This window comes from Mustela nigripes, chromosome 8 (assembly GCF_022355385.1).
Source record: "Mustela nigripes isolate SB6536 chromosome 8, MUSNIG.SB6536, whole genome shotgun sequence".
NCBI classification, from domain to species: Eukaryota; Metazoa; Chordata; class Mammalia; order Carnivora; family Mustelidae; genus Mustela; species Mustela nigripes.
Genome location: NC_081564.1, coordinates 52,391,776 through 52,417,101, shown reverse-complemented (window position 1 = coordinate 52,417,101; position 25,326 = coordinate 52,391,776). Strand labels below are relative to the sequence as shown.

General features: G+C 40.3%; 1 long non-coding RNA gene across 1 annotated transcript in view; it reads right to left on the bottom strand.

Moving 5' to 3' along the window:
* The window catches only part of LOC132023557 (uncharacterized), a 29,487-nt gene extending 4,377 nt beyond the window's left edge, over positions 1-25,110 (bottom strand). Inside the window, exon 1 of the long non-coding RNA XR_009405988.1 lies at positions 24,964-25,110. This is a non-coding gene — a long non-coding RNA (uncharacterized LOC132023557). The remainder of the gene's footprint in view (positions 1-24,963) is intronic.
* Between the last annotated feature and the right edge of the window lie 216 nt (positions 25,111-25,326).

The following is a 25,326-nucleotide window of genomic DNA, read 5'->3' as shown; positions in this document are numbered from 1 at the left end:
TGCCAGCTAGCTATCTGTCTAGAGATAGGAGTGGGAAAAGAGGGGAAGAAATCTGAAACCCAGCCCAGCCCCCTGAGTGGCTAGGAGCCATGTCCCCACTAGTCCAGAATCTATAAAATCCCAGCAAAAGTGAATAGAATGATCCCCACAGGAGCACCTTCGTCACCGATGCATCAGTGCAAACCAGGCCAAGGCAGAAACAAGGGAATTTATTATTACTTTATTGGGCTTTGCTTTAAAAAAAACAAAAACAAAAACACAGAACTCTCAGCTCCCAGTAGAATGTTCTAGAATTTCCCTTGCCTCTTTGCAGGAACTAGAGGGGAGAAGACACCCAAGTGAAGGTCGCTGTGGCCTCTCCTCCCTAACCCAGCCTCTGAAAATACCAACAAGCATCAAATTTTTCTGCATGGTCCCAGTGTTCCTGATTATTAAACAATCATCCTTACTTAGAAGGGGCAATGTCAGTTTTTTTTCATTTATCAGCAAAGGGATGCAGTTTGCTTTCTAATAAAGATCCTATTCTCTGGATCTTTCAGTCCTTGATGGAGATGCACCCTCTCTTCCTACCTTCGTTAGGCGTTTCTGAAAGTGACTTCTTCCCTGAGACCTGTCTTTTATGTTCTGATGATTTACTGAAGAATGTTTCCTTCCAGTTCAATGATCTTTCCTTATCTCTTAGCATTTTCTTCCTCACTGTTCTATAATCTACTAAGGGCTGCTTATGGCATCTAACACGTGACAGCTTGCAAGGATAAAGGACACTGATGCACACATACCTATTTAAAACAGCACTGCTTAAAAAAAAAAAAAAAGTTTTATTTATTTGTTTATTTATTTGTCAGAGAGAAAGCACAAGCAGAGGGAGCAGAAGGAGAAGCAGGCTCCCCACTGAAAAAGGACCCTGATGTGGGACTCAATCCCAGGACCCTGGGATCATGACCTGAGGAGAAGGCAGATGCTTAACCAAATGAGCCACCCAGACATCCCAAATACAGCACTGCTTTTTACTTTTTCTTTCCTTTTTTTTTCTTTTCTATTCTTTTTTTTAAGTAGGCTCCTTGCCCATTGTGGGGCTTGGACTCACAACCCTGAGATCAAAAATTGCTTTTTACTTCATCTAAAGCGCTAGATATTGGCCTGATTGAAATCCCATTTTGGGTATGAGAGAATGGATATTGATTTTAGGGAATGATCAATAATGATGGTAACTGTGTTTGGCTTTTTTTCCTATTCTTTCATCCATCATTGCTCACCCCAGCACAGTGACCTCCCCTCAGGACCTGTATTCTTCTCCCAGGTCTGTCTAAATCATGGTCTTCCTTTAGAACCTTCAATGATGGATGCTCGTTGGCAAGTCTGTTCTCTTGTTAGATGATTATAATTATCAAGAAATGTGTTTTGAAGGTGATCTGAAAACTGTTCTATCATTTCCACCCGTCGATCCTAACTCTGCCCCAGAGGTAAAGCAGATCCTTATGATTTGAGGATTCATATTTGCAAATTCACCTACAAGCTAAAATTTTTCTCTATCCCCACAATCAGGACTCCCAACACTTTTGTGGTCATTTTCAGGCATGTGCAGAAGGGTGACAATTTCGAGGAAGCCTCCCAAATGAGGTCAAACAAAGGGACACTCTGCCTTCTTGCTGCAGCTGTCACATTACATAGAAACGTCCCTTTTGCCATCTATTAATGCCATATTTTACATTTGTATGTGCTTTTTGTTGGTGGTCTCACTGCTTCAGATGGCCCCTAAGCAGACTGCTGTCCCGAGTACAAGAAGGCTGTCCTATGACTTACAGAAAAAACATGTGTGTTAGAGAAGCTTTGTTCACGAATGAGTTAAAGCACTACTGGACATGAGTTCAATGTTAATAAACCAACAAGATGTATTTAAAATGGTGTCTAACAAAAACACACATGAAATGAGGTTATGTGTTGCTTGGTTGATAAATATGTTGTGACCAGAAGCTCCTAGAAGCTTAACCCTATATTTCCTCCCAGGAGCGATGGTTCAGTATTCATTAATTCATTAATTCATTGTTCTTGGTAACTTTACAGAACATCTCTCTCGTGAGTAATGGGAATTAACTGTCCTTCTTCATGCTGGGGCATAGTTCATCTGTTATCAAGAGAAAATGGCTCATGTGGGTTTCACTTTTCTAGAAATGGGATGAAAGGGAAAAGGAATAGATATTAGTGAGGAGGATTGGGAGGAAATTATGGTTCTAAAGCAGTTTTGAATTTTTCCAAGTTCTTATTAAAAATATAGAGTATTGCTCTCAGGGCACGATGAGAGTCAGGAAGAATTAAGAGCATTCCAATAATAGTCATCTTAACAACCACCTCACTTGTGGTGCACTTTACATTTTATGAACTATTTCCATGGACATTATTTCATTTTCTTTGCACTTACAGCCATACTATGAGGTAAGGGGTGGGATTATTCCTATTCCTGATGAGGAACTGAGAGCCTTTGAGTGGAAGCAGATGGATCAGGCTTCTCAGCTTATCCATGGCACAACAGGGGTCTGAACCAGACCCGTGGATGTAGTTTGCTCTTGCTAACAGCTTTCCAGGCAAGCCGTGCTTCTCCTACCTCTGTTTGCTCTTCCCCTTTATTAGTGCATCATTCTTGACCCTCAATTTTGTAATCCATTAAGCTAAACCCCTGTTAAAAAACCAAGCCCTAAACCTAAAATGTGTGTGTCTTAGTCGCACACACAGCAACTTAGGAACCCGATGCTGTTCAATGTGCAACTATTAAGGGCAGGTTGTAAGCCCAACTCCAGACAATGTGGATAGGAAAGTCGAGAAAATTTTATCAGGGAAAATAAAATGAACATACATAAAACACTGACATTAGTGACTTTGGTGTGCAAACCAACAATCACAACTTCAGTCATTTTACTTAGGGCATCCTGGTCATGCAACCTGGAGACAGCAGTGATTTGTTTGTTGACAAAGGAAAAGCAAGCTTGCAGTTTGGAGGTCATGGGCACCTCAACACACGGTGCAGCCAGAACACCATATAGTGCTGAAATGCACTCCAGAAAACGGGTGGGTTAAGAGAACCCACAGAGACCTTCTGGAGAACTAGTCCCCATATCATTTCTGTTGCCAGTGACCACAACCTACAATCCCTACTCAACCAGGGTTCTATTGGCTGACATTTCGAGATCTCAGGAGGCCTCAGAAATGTTCTAGTGGGGTACCTCAAGAGGTCAAGAGGACCAAGGTACCTTGAGCAGACGCAAGACCACATTTACCTGACCAATGATTGCGTATAGCCCGTCAAACTTGCCTTTGAACTTGCAGTCCCTACTTGAGCCTTTAAAGCAACCCCATTTTTATTTGCCCTTTGTGAAACCATCGAATTGCTTGTTGTGAATTAAGAGATGATCATACGAAAATAGCTATTAATAACAAACAAGAGAGCCCCTGTGGAATAAACAAAGACAAAAACAGCCCCAAATGAGGTGACTTTAAGAAGATAAGGCTTTACTAGACATGGGGATTTAAAAAGCCCCAAGGTCAGCCTACCCAGCAATTTGCTGCTCAGAATGGCCCTGTAGTACACATACCCCTTCAAAACAGTACATTTCAAATTCTGCAGAAGGCACTGTACACTTTGGGAATGTATCCCCAGGTTACATTTTTTTGCTTGCAGGGCAGGGGATGCAATGTCTAAGAAAAATGTAAAAGAAAAATAAAAGAAAAAAAAAAACCCAAATCTGATATAATAGATCACATTGTCCATATTCTCCTTCTTTAAACTGAGAGCACAGTGGAAAGTTAGGCAAAAAGTGAAGCCCTTTATTACATAATTCCCCACTGAGGGTAGTGGACTCAAGAGACCATGTCAGTATACCCACAGCATATAGGTATTTTTATTGGCTAAAAATTTCCATCCAATGGAGCTAGGACTCAGAGGCATGAGAAGAGAAAGTCTTCTAAGTCCTGAAGGAGAAATCTCTAAGAAAAAATTAGGTGCTAGTAAAGTTGGAAAGAAGAGGACATCAGGCATTTTTACCGTTTTAATAATTTGGAAATAGTAAGATATGTATTCTGTTCAGAATTCAATGCCAGTTTGGGCGCCTGGGTGGCTCAGTGGGTTAAGCCGCTGCCTTCAGCTCAGGTCATGATCTCAGGGTCCTGGGATCGAGTCCCACATCGGGCTCTCTGCTCAGCAGGGAGCCTGCTTCCCTCTCTCTCTCTCTCTGCCTGCCTCTCAGTGTACTTGTGATTTCTCTCTGTCAAATAAATAAATAAAATCTTTAAAAAAAAAAAAAAAGAATTCAATGCCAGTTTAAAAGGCAGGCCAGTAGGAGAGCTCTGCCTCTCTGCTCCTCATCCTACCTGGGCAAATGAGGAGTGAGAAGCCAATTTCTCTGAACAGAAGATGTTTGCTGTTGCTGTAATTATTATTATTATGAGCAATCTACTTCCTGCACACTGGAAATGTATTAACTTACTCACCTGATCAAGATCATTTTGAATGTCTTGAAAGAGGGGCACCTGGGTGGCTCAGTTGGTTAGGCAACTGCCTTGGGCTCAGGTCATGATCCCCGAGTCCTGGAATCAAGCCCCACATCGGGCCTCCCTGCTCAGTGGGGAGTTGGATTCTCCCTCTCTCTCTGCCCCTCTCCCCACTCACCCATTCTCTCTCTCTCTCTCCCAAATAAATAAAATCTTAAAAAAAAAAAAAACATTTTGGATGTCCGAAAGCCTTTAAGAAATAATTAGGGGTAAATGCCCCACTGCATTGACAATGCTTTCCTTAATGTAACCAAGAGACTTCAGTTTAGTATGTCACGTAGGAATGAGACAGGGATTCCGGGTCTCCCCCTCGTGAGGGGGGGAAAGGAGAAGTGGGAGGGTGAGCGCCAGGTCACTCGGTTTTGCCTTTCTGACAGAACGTGACATTTATCCTTACCACTCTGTCAGATGCCTGAAATTCTCATGTCTTTACAAAATATTTTTCTATTTAGTTGAATCAGGCAGCACAACTACAATATGTCTTCTCTCTGTGACTGCCTTTCACAGCCTTTGCCTTCACGAGACTTAGATGAGGTTTGGGTGATTCATGGCGCTTAAACTTCTCCAGAGCACTTTTTCAATTGGAAAATTCTCCTAAACTGAATGCATCATCAGCACGGTTGTCCATGCATAAAAGAACTAGAAGCAAAACAATGAGCACCATTTTTTAAAACCTACGCTTAAGCCAAGAAAAACAGTTATATCACAAAATGTTAAAAGACCTTATTTTTCAGTTTCCAGGAATCTTTCATGGAGAACATGGCCTATCTTTGTCTTAGAGCCCTTTATTCTAGGCTTTGGAAATTACAAATAAAAGAAATAGTTTATATTCAGTTTAGCTTATCTTCAGGTTATTAACATGATATATAACAACACAAGTAATACCACCTGCTATATTTATGGAGAACTGATCGCCCCTCAACCACATTAATTTTTTCCTTCATTCTTTGGGAAGATGCTCAGGAATTGTTTGTATTTTAGTTGATTTTCTCATTATTATTGCTGTATTATTTATTAAATAAGATCATTCTTTTAAGTGCTTTAATGTAAAAGATAGTTTTTTGTGAAAATAGAAGTTATGCTAAAAGACCCAAATTTTTACCTGGAGCTTCCAATTAAAGTACTTGCCTAACTTTTTGATCCATAAGTAAGCACTGGACGATGGAGAGAGTATCCCAGGAGGAGTCAAGAGTTGCAGACTCTAGTCCTCTCAATACCGACTCAGCTTGTCCAAATGTAAAGTGGGCATCGTAAAAGTTTCCCATCCCAATGTCACAGCTATGTATTCTTTCACTTAAATTGCTTTCACTTAGTTTGCTGAGTACAATTATAAATCTGAAGAAGTAGGGCAGGGCACTGGGTGAGACAGATTGTATAGGTTTGAATCCAACTCCTCCACTTAACATGTTATGAACTTGAGTACATTTCTCCATCTGTAAAATGGTACCCACCTCCTAAGTTTGCTGTGAGGATTAAGTGAGTCAAACATGAATCTGTAGCTGGCACACACAGTAAGCACTCAACAAGTGTTAGGCTCTATCGGTATTGTTTTTACTGGTTGCTAGAGATACGAGATAAAAATATACAGCCCCTATCCTCACAAAGCTTATTGTCTAATGTGAGGAGGATACGTGAACAGAGGAAATCAATCACATAATTCCTACAATAGAAAGCTATTTAAGAATGGAGAAGAGAAGAATCTTTCACTTGCCAGGACCAGCTGGAAAAACTGAAGCTATTTTGTTCTCCCCAAGTTATATCTAAATCCACAGCTAAACATGTGCCATTGCATTGGGTCTTCTTGCAAAACTGAAATATTTTCACACCAGTAGAAAGGGTAGAAATGTTTATAATAGAACTTGAGATCATATACATGATGTGTAAGTTGGAACTCTTCTTTTACATGGAAAAGAAACTCAAATCAAAAAGAGGATCCATTGCCTTATGTAACTGAAAAACTGAAGAGTTCAGCTTGCCTTAACAAGGTCAACATCTCTTTCTCTTTCCTCCCTAAGTGGCTCCCTCTTTATTCACAGTTAAACCCATCTTCCCCATGGGCTGGCATCAGGGACCTCCAGGCTTATGCTCAGTCCATCGAGTAGCCCCAGCATGCAGAGAACTCCTCTTCCCCACTAGCTCCAGAAGAAGCCAAATCTGCCTCTCATTGGTCAGGCAGCTGTTAGGAGGATATAATACCCAGACTAGCTAGATTTTGGCCATATACCCACCTTTGGAATCCATCAGAACAACATGAATGAGAATGGGAAGTGGGTAGTTCCCACAAGAAGAAGGTTGGTGAGTTCTATAAACAGAAAGAGGGTTCAACACCAGGCTGTAACTTTAGTAGCTGTGTAAGCTTGGGAAGGTGCCAGAACCTTCCGGAATTTTAGCTCCAACATCAAGAAAGGATGAGTATCAAACTACATTGAACTACTTCTATTACCATTGTACCATTAAACTTCTTGAATTCTATTGTCCTACTTTTCTAGGAAAATGGTATATAGAATGTTTAAAGACATCTGTTTCTTAGAAATAAATTATTCTAGAAGAAGCAGCTTTTATGAATTTCCCAAAATGGAGCTCTGGCATAGAAGATTAAAGATGAAATGGAGTCAGATTGAGTTCTCAGGGCACAACTTCCTCTTGGGGATATCTTAGACACTACTAAAATATGACTCGATTCATTTTATATTACCGCTTCCTTTCAAAGATCCACCTCAAACAACACTGTTGGAATAATTATTCAATCAATTTTCACAGATTTTTCCCGAGGAAGACAGAGGAATCCAGTACAGTTATTTATCAATCCCATTTCACACAAAGAGAAACTGAGATAGTTTAAGTTGTATTCCAAATTGATATAACAAGCTTAATCAGTTAATGGAGCTAAAATTAATCCAAAAGTCACCAACAGGCAACATAGCAGAAAAAGCGACAAGGTGAGATAACACAAAAACTCGGGTTACTAAATCAGGCTCACACGTAGGAAATATATTTAACCTACAATATCAAACTTTTCTAATAATCTTAAGGACATAAGTGAGACTCAGATGAAGCAGAGACATGCTCAGCGCATCAGTTCAGTTTCCCGGATTATATTTTTTGCCACACTGGGTGACCTCTAGACTCAGATCTACCAAGTGATGTCTCTAAGCTTCTCTACACCTATCATGGGACTCGAACTCACAAGCCTAAGATCAAGAATCACATGGTGCACAGACTGAGCCAGTCAGGTGCCTCCCAGAAGTCATTTTGATCATAAAGCATTCCTACATAATCTTCAGTTAGTTACATTGTTTTCATAACATTTTCCAGGAACCATGCCCCCAAATCCACAGATTCTAGGTTGGTTTGTCACAAGGAATCCCAGATAACCAGGTTCACTCTGCTCAAAGCATCCTACAGTTTAGGGCTCTCCTGGGGGTAAATACCACTATTTCGATAGCAGGAAGTCTGTCATTAGACCAAGTCACCTTATTTCTTCCCAAGTCCATCTCCTCAAAGGGGCTCAATAGTAGGGGAATGAAAGGCCTGGGAAATACCCCTATCCCATTCAAGCTGATCTGAGTTGCTGGAAAGATTCTCATATTCAATGACCATTTAAATGATTTGTCTTGACCAACTTAATCCAGGACCTTCTGAGCCACACTGGAATCAATCCCAATATAGTCAATTCTATGTAGTCCCCAAGTATTCCAGCTTTCAGGAAGCTCTACAGTTGATGACCCACCTTGGCTTAGCCCTGATTTTAGTGAAGTGTTTATCTCTACAAAAGGTTTGTCTTCTGTATACTCAGGATAGACTCTCACTTACATGTTATAAATTCAATGACAACAAAGAATTTCAGGACCCCAAAACATCATTGCCTATCACAGCAAGTGCTTGAAAATCTACTTTCTACTTTTGTGAGATTTATTCCTCTGAACTAAGCATTAGCCTTTCTATGCAATCATCCTTAAAGTACCTCAAAAGTGATACTTGAGTGGCTCAGTTGGTTGAGTGTCTACCTTTGGCTCTGACTTTGATCCTGGGTCCTAGAATGGAGTCCCCCATTGGGCTCCTTGCTCAGCCGGGAGCCTACTTCTCTCTTGCCTGCTCTGCTGGCTGCTCTCCCTGCTTGTGCTCACTCTTGCTCTCTTTCTCTCTCTCTGACAAATAAATAAGTAAATAAAATCTTTAAAAAAAATCCTCAAAAAGTGAAATAGACTGGGTCATTTACACCCATAATAAACAAATAAACCACAGCATCATCCTTAGAAATAGGACCTCCCATAGTTACCTGAGAATATCAATTATCTTTAGTCCTTAGAAAAGGGTTGGGGGATAGTGCAGAATAGCAAAGGGAATATGAAGGGAAAAGGCATATTCTGAAGATAAATTTTAAATCGGTTTTCTTTATATAAATAATCATCATCTACACATCTAACTCTGACACAAAATATGTTTAGCTACAGCATGGTAAAATTTTTCTGGTTTAGTGAGATACATCAAGGGCCAAATATAAGATTGGCTAGCTATATATAATTTTTTTTCAGATTTTTTTTTTTTGTCCTCTGACTATTTACTATTTACTTTATTTACTATAGTAGGTGGGTAGTTGCTCTATCTTTTCACATTACTCATAGCTGGTTGTACACAGATAAGGTAATATCCAACATCTAGCGAAATCTAGCCACCATTTTATTTTACTTGCCCGGGGACTATCTGGTTTTAAACAGGCTCTAGAGATAGACTTTCACGTTAGAAGATTTTCCTATCATTCCCCCTTTGATGGTAGACATAGCTTAAGAGTATTCCCAGGAGAATAAAAATCATAATATCTTTGACATTTTTAGAATAATCAGGAAAAGAGACGACACTTGATTTCTGGAAGATGCCACCATCAAGACAGCCAGATAGCCAAAGCAACCACTTCTTAAATCTCCCATGACAACCATGTACTTCTGCATGAAGCTACAGTTAAACTATGAAAATCTGACTAGGTCTCTTAACCTATTTGTGTCCAGGTTCCCACTGTGAAACAGGGCTAATAACAACACTTAGGCCCTAGAGTTGTAGCAAGAAGCCAGTGTGGTGATCTACGCAAGGAAAGCCCTAGGAAAAACATAACTTGTTGTGCAATTTTCAGTCATTAAATAGGTATTGAGTATTGAGTGCCTACTGTCTACCAGGCACTATACGGTCCACCGAAAGATCAATGTAAATAAGGCACAATCCCTACTGTAACAGGCTTTCAGTTTAATAAGGGAAAGAAACAAATGGCTTGTGGCAGTGGATTAAGTGCTGTAGGGAAGGAATTGCACGGAGTTCTTTGTGGGGCAGCTGTAGGCATGAAAACTAACCTATTTTGAAGAGATGGGCAGTGCAGATCTTCGAGGACTGGTGTAGAGGGGGAAATGGGTATTATAGACGGAGAAGATGCAAGGTCCTGAGACAAGAAAAAGCCCCACAAATATGCAGGATGGAAGCGTAGAGTAATGAGACAAAAATCTGCAGGGGGCTGGGTCATGATTGTTTATGCTCCTCTCGTACATCTGCAAGTCTTCTTGTAGACTTTCAAGTGCTCTAAAGAAAAATTGTAAACGAAGACATAGAGGCAAGACTTAAGTACTTGAGAAATATTGAGACAGAAAAGATAGGACTTGCTCATTCAACAAAGATTTATGGAACTTTTTAAATTAAAATGATGTAACTTCTCTTAATACACAAATTACATGAATAAAGGAGAAAGAAAGAAAAAAGAAAGAATTTTTTTTCAGGTGTGTTTGTAAGAAAATTAATTTTTTTCTTGGTATCCTCAGCAATTAAATGTTTAAATTACAGTTTATAAGTTTACCTGGGTTCCCAAAATACAAGTATCAGAATCAATATTCCTCATGACATGTAATTTCAGGGCATTTGTAATACTATCTTTTCCTCCTACAGCTAGCAACATCCCTAAAGCTTTCAGAAGGTAGCCTTAGGACTCAAAGCCAAAATAACTCTTTGGAAACTGCCATTCCAGATTAAGTTTCATTGGACTTTCTTTCTTTCTTTTTTTTAAGATTCTATTTATTTGTTTGAGAGAGAGCATGAGAGGGGAGAAGGTCAGAGGGAGAAGCAGACTCCCCGTGGAGCTGGGAGCCTGATGCAGGACTCGATCCCAGCACTCTGGGATCACGACCTGAGCCGAAAGCAGTTGCTTAACCAACTGAGCCACCCAGGCATCCTTAATTGGATTTTCTACTCTTTCCTGTTTGAGCTTAGATATCACTTCTTCCAGGAAGCTTTCCTTAAGCTCCCTCCTGTCCCCATCTCAGTTAAGAGACTTTCACAAGTGTGTGTACAGCATCTGCCCTTCCTCCTCCATAGCTCTCGCCTCACCATATGAGTATTGCCTAGCACTCATCCATCTCACCCACCAGAATGTTGATCCCTAAGGGTCATAACCACGTCTACCATGTTTATTACTACCCCCTAAATGCTTTGTACAACAGCTGTCGCATAGTGAGCGCGCAACATTCATTGCCTGAATATCCAAATAAGCAAATGAAGAAATAGGTAGGAATTGAAAGAACAGTCATTAATCAACTGCCACTCTTCAATCTGTAAGTACATATAGAGCATCTACTATATGCCAGGAATAATGACACCTTCGAATTCACTATGTAAAGGACAATGACGATAATCATGTTTTTGCTGTTTTTCTTTGACCCAAATGAAATGGCATGATAATACACATGCTTTGATCACTGAAAATGCTATTTTTTAATAGTTAGTAGATAGGAAGCAGATTCAGTTCTCCCAAGATGGTCATCTTTGGAATGCTAAAAACAAAGCAATTTGGAAAACAGATTAAAATAAGGTACAGTAACCCCACGAAGGCGAGGCTACTCACAGATACCAGGTAGAGAACAGAAAGGAGGCACAAACCAAATGAGCTCAATTTTTTTTTTTTATTCTTGCAAATGATGTCACCATTAAAACTTCTTGGTGTTTGTTGAAGACTCTATTTCCAGCTTCAGTCACATAGTTCGTATGTGTTGCATCTATTATAAGGATATTACGAAGATTACTTAGGCACCGATCTAAATCTTGGATAATTAGAGACAATAAGAATAAAACAATGGATGACTGACTCGGAGGGGCAGTGAGGACGTGTGAATGAGTTCACAGAAGAAAACAGAGCACTGGCCAGCTAGGAATTAGGGAGGATATTAAGGATGGGGGAGGGGCAGTATTTTAAATTACTTGATACCTGAGCATATTTAAGGCAGCAAAGAAAGATGTTGCTGAAAAGGGAATGATGGAAAATACATAGCGGGGAGAATGTCTGGGGCATGTCCCAAGGCTAATGGGACAGGAGGAGGACGCATGTAGACAGCCATCTACACTCAGAAAGCCCGAGGAGTCAGAGAAGGCTGTCCGGTGACACATCTTGGCAATGATAGGCTGATACTTCTGGCCCAAGGTTCACAGAGCCTGGGGTCATTCCAAAGGGTCCAGGAATCCAGGGGTTAAGCAAGCTGATTGACTCAATAACTTCTCCCTCTTATATCATTGTTTTAAGCCCATAGATGCTGTCATAAATATTTAAATACAAATTCATTTGAAAGGGTGGTGAAATGATTCTAAAAATACCATGTGGCTGTTCCTTTTTTTTTTTTTTTTTTTTACATTAAAAGGAATCTTTATTACTCTGAAAAATTGAAAATTTGGGTCTAGATAATGTGGCAGAGCTACTGTTAGGTTATAATGGGATGACTGCAAAGGTTTGGGGACGATTAATCTGCCAGGAGTGGAACAGGTAAATGACAGGGAGAGAACAGAGGCAGGAGAGATTCCTACACATCAACCCTCGAAGCCCTGACCAACTTTTCTCAAGCATCTCACAAGGCCACACATCGCTGAGACATAGGGTTTTTCCTGAAATTTCCTCTCTACGCCTCAAAGAAAACCGTGTTCCCAAGTACCCAGCATCATTTCAAGTAGCAAATCTATTTGTTTGTTTGTTTGTTTCTATGTCTCCTCTTTTTCTGACCATTATCTCTGGCTGCAACACAGAACAAAGGGATCTATAGCCCAGGATGGTCACAGCGACACTCGTCTTTTCTCAGGCGGGTGTCAGTCTTAACTTTCTGGAACTGCGGGCGAGCAGGCTACAGCGGCTTAGACTAGGGCACTGGTGGCCCTCTAGTGGGGCTACAAGACTTCCAAGTCGCATTGGCTGAGACCAAATGCAGACATAATAAACCTTTACAGTTTTTTGTTTTTGTTTTTTTCTATTTCACCTATTCATCTTATAAGTGAAAATAAGAATGCCTTGAGATGTAATGAAATATTTTCTGTAAAGAGTCCGTCACACAGAAAACATAGAAACAGCAACAATAACCGAAGCTCAGACAACGAGGCTGAATACAGAGAAACCGACCATGGAGACAGTAGGCAATAAAATGGAATTAAAATTAAATAAAACACAACATAAAGATCAGAAGAACACCATCAAAGTGGCCATCTGGTCTCAGGATTGCTGACCGGACTGCCAGCATTAACAAGGAAATGGTGGTCCTTCCCAAAGGGCTGGGACAACCTGGAATACGGAGGGTCACAGCTTTTCCAGGTCCTCCTGGTCAGCCCAGCGTTTTCTCTGTGGAGTCACCCTATCAGATGCTCTGCTTGGTTCATCTGGGAGTGGCTGTTTTGTTTTATGAGCCCCCAGCTTGATCACTTTGAGAACGTTACCGTCTTCTAGAACTATCCTGGCTTTTCAGCCACAAGCTAAAAACTAACTAACTAAGGAAATTGTGATGTTTAAACTTGTCCTAGTCTGTGTGCTAATTAATGCTTTCCTTAACCACCCTGTTGGGCCCGAATGCAAAGCACACTGATAGTTGTAACTCCGGGCCAGCCACCAAGCTTGCTATACATTTCCTAGGTGCATGAACTCTGTGAAACAAGAAACAAATCAGCAAGTTACACAAGAGAGCCTTGGGCCAGTGGTAATCTCCTCACAGCTCTCCCTACCCCAACCTCCCCCCGTGCTTCCATACCCCCTAGAAACCTGGTCTTCAGGCTCCTACTCACCCAGAGAGAGAGAAATCTATCCTGCCGGCATGTCCCATTCTCTCTTGTTAATTCACATCAATAAATAATTCTCACAGTCTGGAAAGCCTTTCTTATCTCTAACCTAAATCAAGAGAATTTTTTTTTCCAGTTTATTTCCTATAATTCTATCGTCAGGGAAGATAATTTAAAGCTGGCCATTGTCTTTTGTTTAAGAGCCCTCAGTGTCAAAGGAAAATTAAGTTTGTTCCTGATCTTAGAGAAGCATCAAATGTACAGCTGGAAGTAATACTAGAAATCATCTCAAGCAACGACCTTCCCATTGTCACACCCCTTCCCCATCACCGCAACTCAAAATAGCAAGGAACTGAATCCCACAGAGTTGAGGTGACTCGCCCAAGGACACACAGTTGAGCTAATCAAGGCTTACCACCACACCACCTATTTCCTTGGTTTTTCTAACATTTCATCATGTAGGTTTCAATTACAGATCAACTCTGAAGTTCTCTTCTAGGGAACAACCTTTACCCAGGTGATGGCAAACCCTAAGGAACAAAGAGCCTCCCAGCCATGAGCAAAGTCAGCCCAATGAGTCATGGCGGCCATGACTGTGCCAGGTCTAAAACAGACAACCCTGTCGGGTGGTAAGTACCATCCCCAGCTTTCAAATCAAGAAACGAAGAATCAAATGGCTAAAATGGCTTGTCTGTGGACTTTCGGGAAGGGAGCACCACCGACAGATTCTGAATCCAGCTCAGTGACCAAGGCCTGCATGGCTTGTCATTAAAAGCACTGGAGCTGGGGCGTCTGGGTGGCTCAGTGGGTTAAGCCTCTGCCTTCGGCTCAGGTCATGATCCCAGGGTCCTGGGATGGAGCCCCAAATCGGGCTCTCTGCTCAGCAGGGAGCCTGCTTCCTCTTCTCTCTCTGCCTGTCTCTCTGCCTACTTGTGATCTCTGTCTGTCAAATAAATAAATAAAATCTTAAAAAAAAAAAAAAAACAGGAGCTGTTGAAAGTGCTTTTAAAAGTTAATAGAACAATTTTTTCTAAAGTATTCTAATGCTTTATTTGTAATCAAGCTTCTGCATTAAATGTTTTAATTCTTCTTTATGTAGAAGCGAATCTAAACATTGTCTCTTCTAGCCTCTAAGATGACGGAAAGCAGAAATCATGTGTTTTAGAAGGGTGCCACGGGCAAATATGTACTGACTCCATTTTATTGGTTTTAATTTGACAATGTTAAGTTAAAAAGGAACATTCTCTCCACTGTCAATATGTTCTGTTTGCGCTTAGCACCGAGCTAACTGTATTTTGAAACCACCGAGCTACACGGCTGGCCCAGATCCAGGCTTCATTCCACTCCTGCCCATTCTGCCATATTTCACATAGCCTGGCTTTTGCCTTCCTGAAGTTTTTTAAAAGATTGTTTTTATTTCTCCTACAGATTGACACTGCCTTTCATTATCCACATTTCCAATCTCTCCTCAAAAATAATAGGGTCACTATGGATTCTGATTCTACTCCCCAAGGATCTAGAATCTTGATGAGTCTGTTCTGCCAAGCTTTAGAAAGCGTCCTCTCATTAGTCGATGTATTTTAGTCAAGGCTCTTTTCGTTACATGGAACATAAATTCTCTCATGCTGGATCGAGAAAGTAAGAGGAGCTTATTCAGAGAATGTGAGGAAATCTCACACTCCCTAAGGACAGCAAGTAAAATAGAATATTATTTCCAGTGTATTATTATGCTTTATCTGTACTTATCCTTGAGCATTTAATGCCTCAGTCTTCCATACAAGACAGCTCACCTGAGTGCTGTTTCTTCTATCTTATAAGCTTCTAGAGAGCAGAGATTGTATTTATTTGAGGTGGGTGCCAAAGTCAAAAATGTGTCTCATGAGGACAGAAGATGGGAACTGAAATGGGGAAGCACAAAAGTGATACTGGGAAGTCTTTTCTTCTCTCTGTTTTTGTTTTTTGCTTTCATTTCTATCTCTTTCTCTGGTAGTATCTCTGCATCTTCTTTTCCATCTCTTAGCAACATGATAGTCTCTTTGTCTTTTTTTAGGATCCTCATCTTCTCTCTCCAAGCTGGTTTCCTATCCTTGCGGATGGATGGACTCAGTCCCTGAATCTAGGTGAACTCTAGGCTCCAGGGTTCAGAACCAGCCACCACCAACAGTCTCTCCTTTTATTAATTCCGGTTCTCAGGAGGGAGGCTGAATGGTGACTGGACAGCCATAGGATTGACTCAACAGGTCTTGGCTGAAAGCCCAACCCTGGTTTAGTTAGCCCCAATGGAGAATGGGTGAAGTAAGTCGCATGTTTTAGGGGTGGTACTCCAAGCAACAGCTGTGAGCACAGTAGCTTCACTAGAAATGGCCAAAGCAAGGTGGTCAATCACACATATGTGACACATTGGCTTGCCCTAGAATATGCAATCCTCAAAAGTGTGTATGCATACCTACATGTTCTGAGTATCCCTATTAAAGCCATAATCACATTTATTTCCACCCATCAGGAACAAAGACATATCTAGCCACTGTATCCTGAGGTGATGCCATGGAGGTATTTTCTCCAGATAAAGTCTCTTCCTCTCTAGCTCCATCTCATAATCTTGCAACCTATGGACTAAATGGTAGTCACCACCTCCAAATATATATTAAGAGGAAAGATAGGACATGGGGGGGGAATGAAAAATGAAAACGAAAAATGTCTACAAGATGACACCAGTTTCAAGCATGTACATCGGGGGTGTATTAGAAACTCTGCCCCATTTTCCAACTCACCCCAGACTTGTATACACACATCTTGAAGCATTTGGGCCTGTTGCCAACTTTGGAAGTGGCCACAGGTAGGTTATGGGACTGGCTCAGCAAACCCCAAGTACATCAGCTTATGGATACTTCCTTAGCAAGTTAATGAGCTACTTTAAGCTTGATAAAAGAGAAAGATTGCCTACTGGGAGGATTTCCCTTCTCCAGTGTTTGGTGAGAAGGACACTGGCACGGATTTCCACTTCTTCAACACAGTAGCAGTTGTCTTGATAGATATGATATATTCTAGAGATTTGATTCAGACTTGGAAATGCCTTGACACGTGAACCTCCCTGAAGTGAAGTCTGAGTTTGAGTTGAAGGCCCTTGTCTTAGCTCTTCAGTGAGATTCCCCACAAGCAGAGCCTGAAATGGGGAATTCTTGCTCAAGGGATTTATTGGGGGAATGCTCTCAGGAGAAGGGCAGGGGACTAATGTGTGGGAAGTTAGTGTGTAGACCCCAGAAAAGGCAGCTCTTATTTATCTGAAGCAATTCCCTGATAGATACCAACAGAATTCACTCAACACCTTAGTTCAAACTTTCAAGCAAGAATCTGAATGTTTGTTGACTAGGACAATAATCACATGGCACTTAGCCTTGACTTTTCCAGGTGGGGCAAGTTTTCTAGAAGTTCTGGGCAGAGTAAGCAATGAAATAGGCAACTATATAACATAAATAAAGTAAGGAATAGTTATTTTACATCTGTATGTGTGTGTGTGTGTGTCTGTGCATAACATTGTAATGGAAACAAAAATAGCACCAAGTTTCTGCCATTGAAGAGGTTTTAACCTAACTGGAAACAAGATACCTTCACTTAAAAAAAATAACAACATGTGACAAGAAATTAGAGGTGTCATGGGGCACCTGGGTGGTTCAGTCAGTTTAGCATCTGACTCTTGATCTCAACTAAGGTCTTGATCTCAGGATCATGAGTTCAAAACACACGTTGGGCTCCACGCTGGGCATGGAATCTACTTTAAAAAAAAAAAAGCATATAAGAGTCAGATGAGTGTATCAGAAAAAAAAACACTACAGGAGTTCAGAAGAATGATCACTTTAGTCTCAGAGGAAGTAAGATGTATGTTGAACTAAGTGCAGGAATCAGCATATGTTTTTCTATAAGAGCCAGATAGTAAATACTTCAGGCTCTGTGAGTCATATGGTCTCCATTGCAATTACTCTCCATTGCAAATTATACTTTGTGATACAGTGTGAAAGTAGCCAAAATAATACATAAATTAAGGAGCATGGCTGTGTTCTAATAAAACTTTATTTACAAAAACTGGAAGTACCCCAAATCTGAAATGTACAAATTAGTCATATTTCTGTTCCTGAAATATGCATAAATCTTGAGGGGCTTTACAGTAATTTCTACCAATTAAAAAATAATAATAATCCACATAGTATTTAAATGGTTCCAAAGAGTAGAAAATTATGGGAAGTTTTCTAATCTCACTTGCTGAGGACAGCATAATTCTTTTTGGTGGTGTTGTTGTTTTAAAATATTTATTTATTTATTTGAGAGAATAAGTTGGGGGAGAGGCAGAGGGAGAGAGAGAAGCAGACACAGGGCACAGAGCAGGGAGCGCCACATGGGGCTCAATCCCAGGACCCTGAGATCATGATCCAAACTGAAGGCAGATGCATTTTTTTAAAAAAGATTTTATTTATTTATTTGTCAGAGAGATAGAGAGCACAAGCAAGCAGAGTAGGCAGAGGGAGAGAAAGAAGCAGGCTCCCCACTGAGCAGGGAGCCCAACGTGGGGCTCAACCCCAGGACCCTGGAATCACGACCCAAGCTGAAGGCAGCCACCAAACCAGCTGAGCCACCCAGGTGCCCCTAAAGGCAGATGCTTAACCAACTGAGCCACCCAGGTATCCCAAGGACAGAATAAATTCTGATGCCAATTCCAGGTGAAGAGACTACCGAAAATCCTGTTGATCAAAATAACTTATGAAAAGCCTAATAAAAACTTTAGCAAGTTAACTTTTACAGTATATTAAGGTATACTATATATGATTCAACTATGTTTAATTAAAGTGTAGAAAAATAATTTCATATTAGGAAATGCATTCATGTAATTCACTATAATATATTACAAATGAAATAACATACAGGCACCTGGGTGGCTCGGTAGGTTGGGCATCCAACTCTTGATCTCAGCTCAGGTCATGATCTCAGGGTCATGGGCTTGAGCCCCAAGACAAGTTCCATGCCTAGCATGGAATCTGTTGTCCCCCACTCCCATGCCCATTTGCACTCTCTCTAAAATAAATAAATAAATAAAATCTTTTTAGGGCGCCTGGGTGGCTCAGTGGGTTAAGCCACTGCCTTTGGCTCAGGTCATGATCTCAGAGTCCTGGGATCGAGTCCCGCATCAGGCTCTCTGCTCAGCAGGGAGCCTGCTTCCTCCTCTCTCTCTCTCTGCCTGTGTCTCTGCCTACTTGTGATCTCTCTCTGTCAAATAAATAAATAAAATCTTTAAAAATAAATAAATAAATAAATAAATAAAAATAAAATCTTTTTAAAAGATTAAATAATATAAAATGATCTTGCTAAACTCCAAAACACTTTGTAAATTAGGGCTGTTATTCCTGATTAAAACTGGAAATAGGAGAAACTTACTAAAATTGACAAAGGAGATAATATAGATATACATCACAAATGCCTTACTTAAAAGTGAAACATTACAGTGGTTCACATTAAAATTATGAGCTGAAAAATACTAGTAAGACTTCTATTTCACACTATTTGCTGTACCTCCATATTCCAAAATTTATTCATAAAGAGACAATAGAATCTTTATGCAGATGATGTAAGTACCTATCTAAAAATATCTTAGAATAATTAAGTGAGCAACTATTAGAGCTAATAAATATAATTTAATAATGTACTAAATTTAAGACAAATCCATAGCTTTCCTATATGAAGGCAATAATCAGTTAAAAGCGGGAATAGAAAAAAAATTTGCTGTTCACAATTGCGTACAAAGAAACAACATCCCTAGAAATAAATTATCTTTAAAGCATACAAGACATATGGACAGGAAATAATACCCTACTGGAGGACATTTTTTAAAGGAACTGAGCAAAAAGAGTAGAATGCCATCATCCTGAGTGAAACATTTTTATATTCCAATGACGCCAATTTCCTTAAGGCAATTAAGTCAGTAAAATCCCAACTAAAATCCCATTGAGATCTGTTTGTGATATCTGACCAAATTATAAAATTCATCTGGAAAAGAAAATACACCAGGGCCAAAATATTTGGGGAAAAGAATAACAAAGTGAAATATAAAAGAACAATTAAATGGCATTTGACCTACTAGTTATCAAAGTTTACTACACAAAAATAGTATGAAGCTATAGTAATACAGTGTGATAATAAAGCGGGCATATTAAAAAGATAAATAAGCCAGAGAGATTCAGAAACACAGCCTTATATATATGAATATTTAATATATGATAAACATGGCATTTCAAAATAATAGGAAAGGACATAACACTCAAGTGATCTTAAGACAAATAGTAGCTACTCATTTGGAAATTGAAATTTATGTATTGTATCAGCCACAAAGATATAATTCCAAAAATATTAGAAGCCTAAAATTGTTTTTGAATTATGAAATATCTGTGGCATAAAGAATAAACTTCACTGAGAGAGAGAGATCTGGTCTTTGCCCTAGCTCCAGGGAGGTAACCTCTATACTCTTAGAATTCTCCAGTGATTAGAGTGGCCTTGTTATTCGTGGTTGGCCCCTCTGGCCACAGTTGATAATTTTTTCAATGAAATATTATTCTTCTGGCAGAAAATAAATAGCCAGTATCAACAAGAAATATGATCAAAACAAGAACCTCCCGAACTATTCATAGGAGAATACTTTGATACAATATTTTTACCCTTGCAATTTGACCATATCTCACAAGATTTTGATTTCTAGGAATCTACACCATAAAATCGCTCACACATGAGCACCAAGATGTAGGTCCAAGTATGTCACTGCATACTTGTTCCAACAAAAATTAGAAACAATCTATACACACATGCCAGGTCCTGTTTAACAGTAATGAGTTACAGACACACTTACTGATGAACAAAGAGCTCTAAAACACATTTGGTGGAGGGCAACACAAGTCACAGTACAATATGCTAAACAGACTTTTGTATATAAATTACATACTACAATATAATGTGGGGGAAACTGTATGAGGATACCTCTGAAACTGTTAACCACTGTGTCAAAGGGACTGCAGACCAGACCCCTTTGGGTAGGAGAGGTTGGAAAGACAAAAACCACTAGGGTTCTGCCTACAAATGAGGCTCAGGCTATTAGAAGGATTTATATGAGATTTAGGAGTGCAATTTCCCCGTCTGTCTCGGCTGTTTCCCCTGGCAAGCGAAGTTGTAGAAACACATTCCCACTTCCGGGTGTTGATATGCAGTTGTGGGGGAAGCTGCCACTGTCGTGGATTCTTGACTCTGGCTTTCTGATCCATGGCTCACAGCTACATATGTCCACCTTCCAGCTTGCTGGGTGTCAAGAGTCCTTTACAGAAGTGACCCTGGTAGTAGCAGAAACTTCCTGAACAGGGGTCACACCTACAGCAATGAGTTGTTGACTCCTATCTCCCATAGCAGCCTCAAAGGCAGCAGATCCCCTAGAGGGTCATTCTGGCCCACTCTGGGGTCCCAGCCTATAGCTTAACTGGATTCCTCTCTCAATGATTTGTAAGCACTTAACTCCCTGTATTAAATGTCTTCATGTTGAAAATGCCTCCAGAGGTTTCTGTTTCCTGCATTTATTAGGTAATAACAGTAGGATTGGTGAAGGGGCCCAGGAGATGAACGGATATGTGTTTCAGCCAAATTCCATTTTTAGAAGAAATGCTCTAGGAAGCGTGTGCTTGTCTCTGGTCACCTAAATAGCATCTGTAACAAAATTGGGTTGTCTTTTCCTAAATACCTCAAGACTCAGGCATCTCCTTAGAGGCTTACAACAAAGATGCCCCTACTAGGGGCACCTGGGTGGCTCAGTGGGTTAAGCTTCTACCTTCTGCTCAGGTCAGGAACCCAGGGTCCTGGGATCAAGCCCCGCATCAGGCTCTCTGCTCAGTGGGAAGCCTGCTTCCCTTCCTCTCTCTCTGCTGACCTCTCTGCCTACTTGTGATCTCTGTCTGTCAAATAAATAAAGAAAATCTTTTAATTAAAAAAATACATTAAAGGGCGCCTGGGTGGCTCAGTGGGTTAAGCCGCTGCCTTCGGCTCAGGTCATGATCTCAGGGTCCTGGGATCGAGTCCCACATCGGGCTCTCTGCTCAGCGGGGAGCCTGCTTCCCTCTCTCTCTCTGCCTGCCTCTCCATCTACTTGTGATTTCTCTCTGTCAAATAAATAAAATCTTTAAAAAAAAAAAATACATTAAAAAAAAAGATGCCCCTACTGTGTAACAAAGCCTCTAATTAGCTAGGTGAGAGCTCTGAGTTTATGGAACAGATATCAACAGAGAATTGCTGACCATACTTTGTGGAAAAGATTGCAATAAGTTGTCACCTAGACGCTTGATCCAAAATGTGAAGGGACTTGATTTGGGGTGATGGACCTAAAGAGCATTTACAGAAGAAGGATGGACGAGAAGGACAGGAATAGGTGCAGCTAAAATATCTTTCTCAGGAGGTTGGGTGCAAGAGAGGAGCAAGTTTGAAAAGTAAAGTAATGAATGATGTTTGGGAAGTCATGAATTGGAGGTGTTAGAAATCCAGCAAGTCCAGAAGACAAAGATCAGTAACTAAAAAGAAGATGAGTTTGTAACAATCACAGATGCAAGAAATACTGAGATAACATAAAACCCGAGTTAAAAATCTTAATTGTACCGCATTTTAATTGTGTAATCTGTCTGAGCTTGATTTTCCTCGTGTGTAAAATGGAAACAATACCCCGTTCTTAGGTGGTTGAAAGAACAGTATGAGGCCACCTGTGGACAAAAGCCATAGTGCATGTCCCCGCCCTGGGATGGGCCCTAAGTAAATGCTGGGTCTTTTGCCTCTTCCTACTGGCTCTTGTTGCCTGAGATTTTACTACCAACCTCTATGGCCATAGAAGGAAGATAAGGACCCAGTGCTGTTTGATGTCCCTACTGTCTGCTATATGTGGGAGAAAGTACAGTGTAGCAATCAAGAGTAAGGCTACACATCAAAAGAAATGAAATCTTGCCATTTACAACGACTTGGATGGAACTAGAGTGTATTATACTGAGTGAAATAAGTCAATCAGAGAAAGACAATTGTCATATGATGTCCCTGATATGAGGAATTTGAGAGGCAGGGGGGCAGTTGTGGTGGGTAGGGAAGGGAAAAATGAAACAAGATGGGATCTGGAGGGAGACAAACAAGAAGAGACTCTTAACCTCACAAAACAAACTGAGGGTAGCTGGGGGGGGGGGGGGGTAGGGAGAGGGCACTAGGGAGAGGGTGGCTGGTTGATGGGACATTGGGGAGGGTATGTGCTATGGTGAGTGCTGTGAAGTGTGTAAGCCTGATGATTCACAGACCTGTACCCCTGGGGCAAATAATACATTATATGTTAATAAAAATAATTAAAATAAAAAAGAGTAAAGCTATAGCCCAGCCATTTAATCACAAAGACCACAGCAATCTCATCTATGAGTCCTTTACATTCTCATAAACACACTGTATCCTTGACATAGCTGTATAGACTAGATTTATTCTGAAGGTAAAAAGGTAAAGAATTATGGTATATTCCTGTATGTGGCTGTAGAGAACACGGACTACTGGTAAACCACCCTGTCTTCTGGCACATCAAACTGGAGTTTTTGTAGTCCCACCAATGAGCTCTCCACTCTTGTAATTAGCTAATTTATTAAGTATTGTATTGACTATCTACTGGGAGTAGATTCTTCAGGGAAGAAATATTAACAGCTGACTGATATTTCGAATTTTCATGATGTTACATAATGTTTGGTTTCATATTAAGAAACAAGTTGCAGATGTTGGGGATTTTTTTCAGAATAGTAATCAATGTAGGTTTCTGATGCTTATGGGGTTTTTTTGGCTTTTTTTTTTTTTTGAGAACATGGAAGATTTTATCTGAAATCAGTGAGCTGTCTTCATGTTTCTTGTTTTTTACATTTTCCTGAACAGTTACGAAAATTGCTTGAAATGTCACATAAAGACAAAGAATTTAGGCATGCAGTAGATATTGACTAGAATATTTTCACTAACATTTTCTGACCTTTTGGGTCAATATGTTTTGAAATTTACTTAACAAGCCACTTTAACTTACTTCAGTTTAGATTTACATTGTTTTAAGTTGCCAGAATTTCCCCTTTTTTTATAAATACAAAACTACCGCCCCACTATATTAACATACATGTTTTAAAAAAACAAAAAACAAAAAAATACTTTCTTTGGGAATCAGAAGTGTCCTGCATCTTATAGGTTGTTTTTGTTGGTTTTTTTTTTCCTTTTTCAGAATAATAGAAGCATATTTAAAATGACCCTTTGTCTTTCCCTCCATCTCATGTGCCCTTATTTCCTTTAAAGAGCTATAATGTCTAGAAAGCTGTACAAACAATTAAGCTAAATCATTTTGTAAGCGGTTCTATGAAATGCAAGAGTGATTTTTTTCTTAAAGTCCAAATGTGTAACTCGGCTTACATGAGCATATAAGCATATTTTGCTTAAATTACATTTCCATCTGACAATATTAATTTCATCAAGGAAGCTTAGTATAAAATTAATTATAGCTATCATTTACGTTATTTCATCTTCCCCTTCCATTGAAGCTTCAATGAGAATTCATCAACTGAAGGGCATGATTCACATTTTAACAACAATAATAAAGAAAATAACCAAAACCACTTTTTCCCCCCTCCTACTAGAACTCCGTGACTAAAGACTTATCTCTAATGTCATCCAAAATGTAATAATATATTTTGAGGATCAGAGGAAATGCTTCCAATGGATATAATGAGAGCACATCTAGTTCTATTCTCTTGCTGACAAAGACCATTTCAGTTTCATTGACTTTGGTGAATAACCTCCTGTGATTGTTTGAGAAACAAGTTCTAAGAAAGAATCTGAGCAAGTATTCAAATACCACACGGTTGAGCATGAAGACAAGGAAGTCTGTTTATCCTCTCACCAATCCCAGAACACAGAAGTTTGTCAAGAAAATAACCTCCACACTTCACAGATTTTCTCCCCAGCCCAGATCCCCATGAAAGCTCATGCTGGCAGGGCAATAAATCCCTCTATGTATCAGACCGAGGATTTTATCCAGGAATCAACTGCAAAGCAGGGAGTAACATCACATACCTCAGATATCCATGAAGATGAGAGACTCCTTGGAAAAGACAGACTTTCCCAGGTGTACACGGATGTGGATAGTTGTAAGGAATTCAATTTCCATATCCTCAACTTCCATTTGTGTTTTTTCCCTAAAGCTGGTCTGCCTGAGAACCTACAGAAGGATTATCCTGGTTCTCCTTCCCTGCTCCCCCATTTCACAGAGACCCAACTGGGCCCCCACTTTAGGAATGAAAGACCTACCTCTCATCCACTGTGAACTCAACTATGGTGTAGAGATGTCCAGAATGCCAAAGTGTCGGAGGCAGGCCCCTGGCCAGGGCGACCTCCGCCATTAAAAGATGGCGCCTGGCTAGTTGCCAGGTTAGGATTGCCTCGAGAGACTAGGCAGAACGCCCAAAGAGGAAGTAAACAGCATTGGTTGCTAGTGAAGTTGTTCGTTTAGGTGCACAGCCTGATTCACTCCCTCCTGTACCCTGCTCGCTGATTGGTCATGTAAGCATAAATAAGTGTGTAGACTTGCAGAAATAGAGAGAAGATGCATCCGAACCAGGGCGTCTTGTCATCCTTGCGGGGCGAGGGCGATACCAAAGAACAGGGAAATTT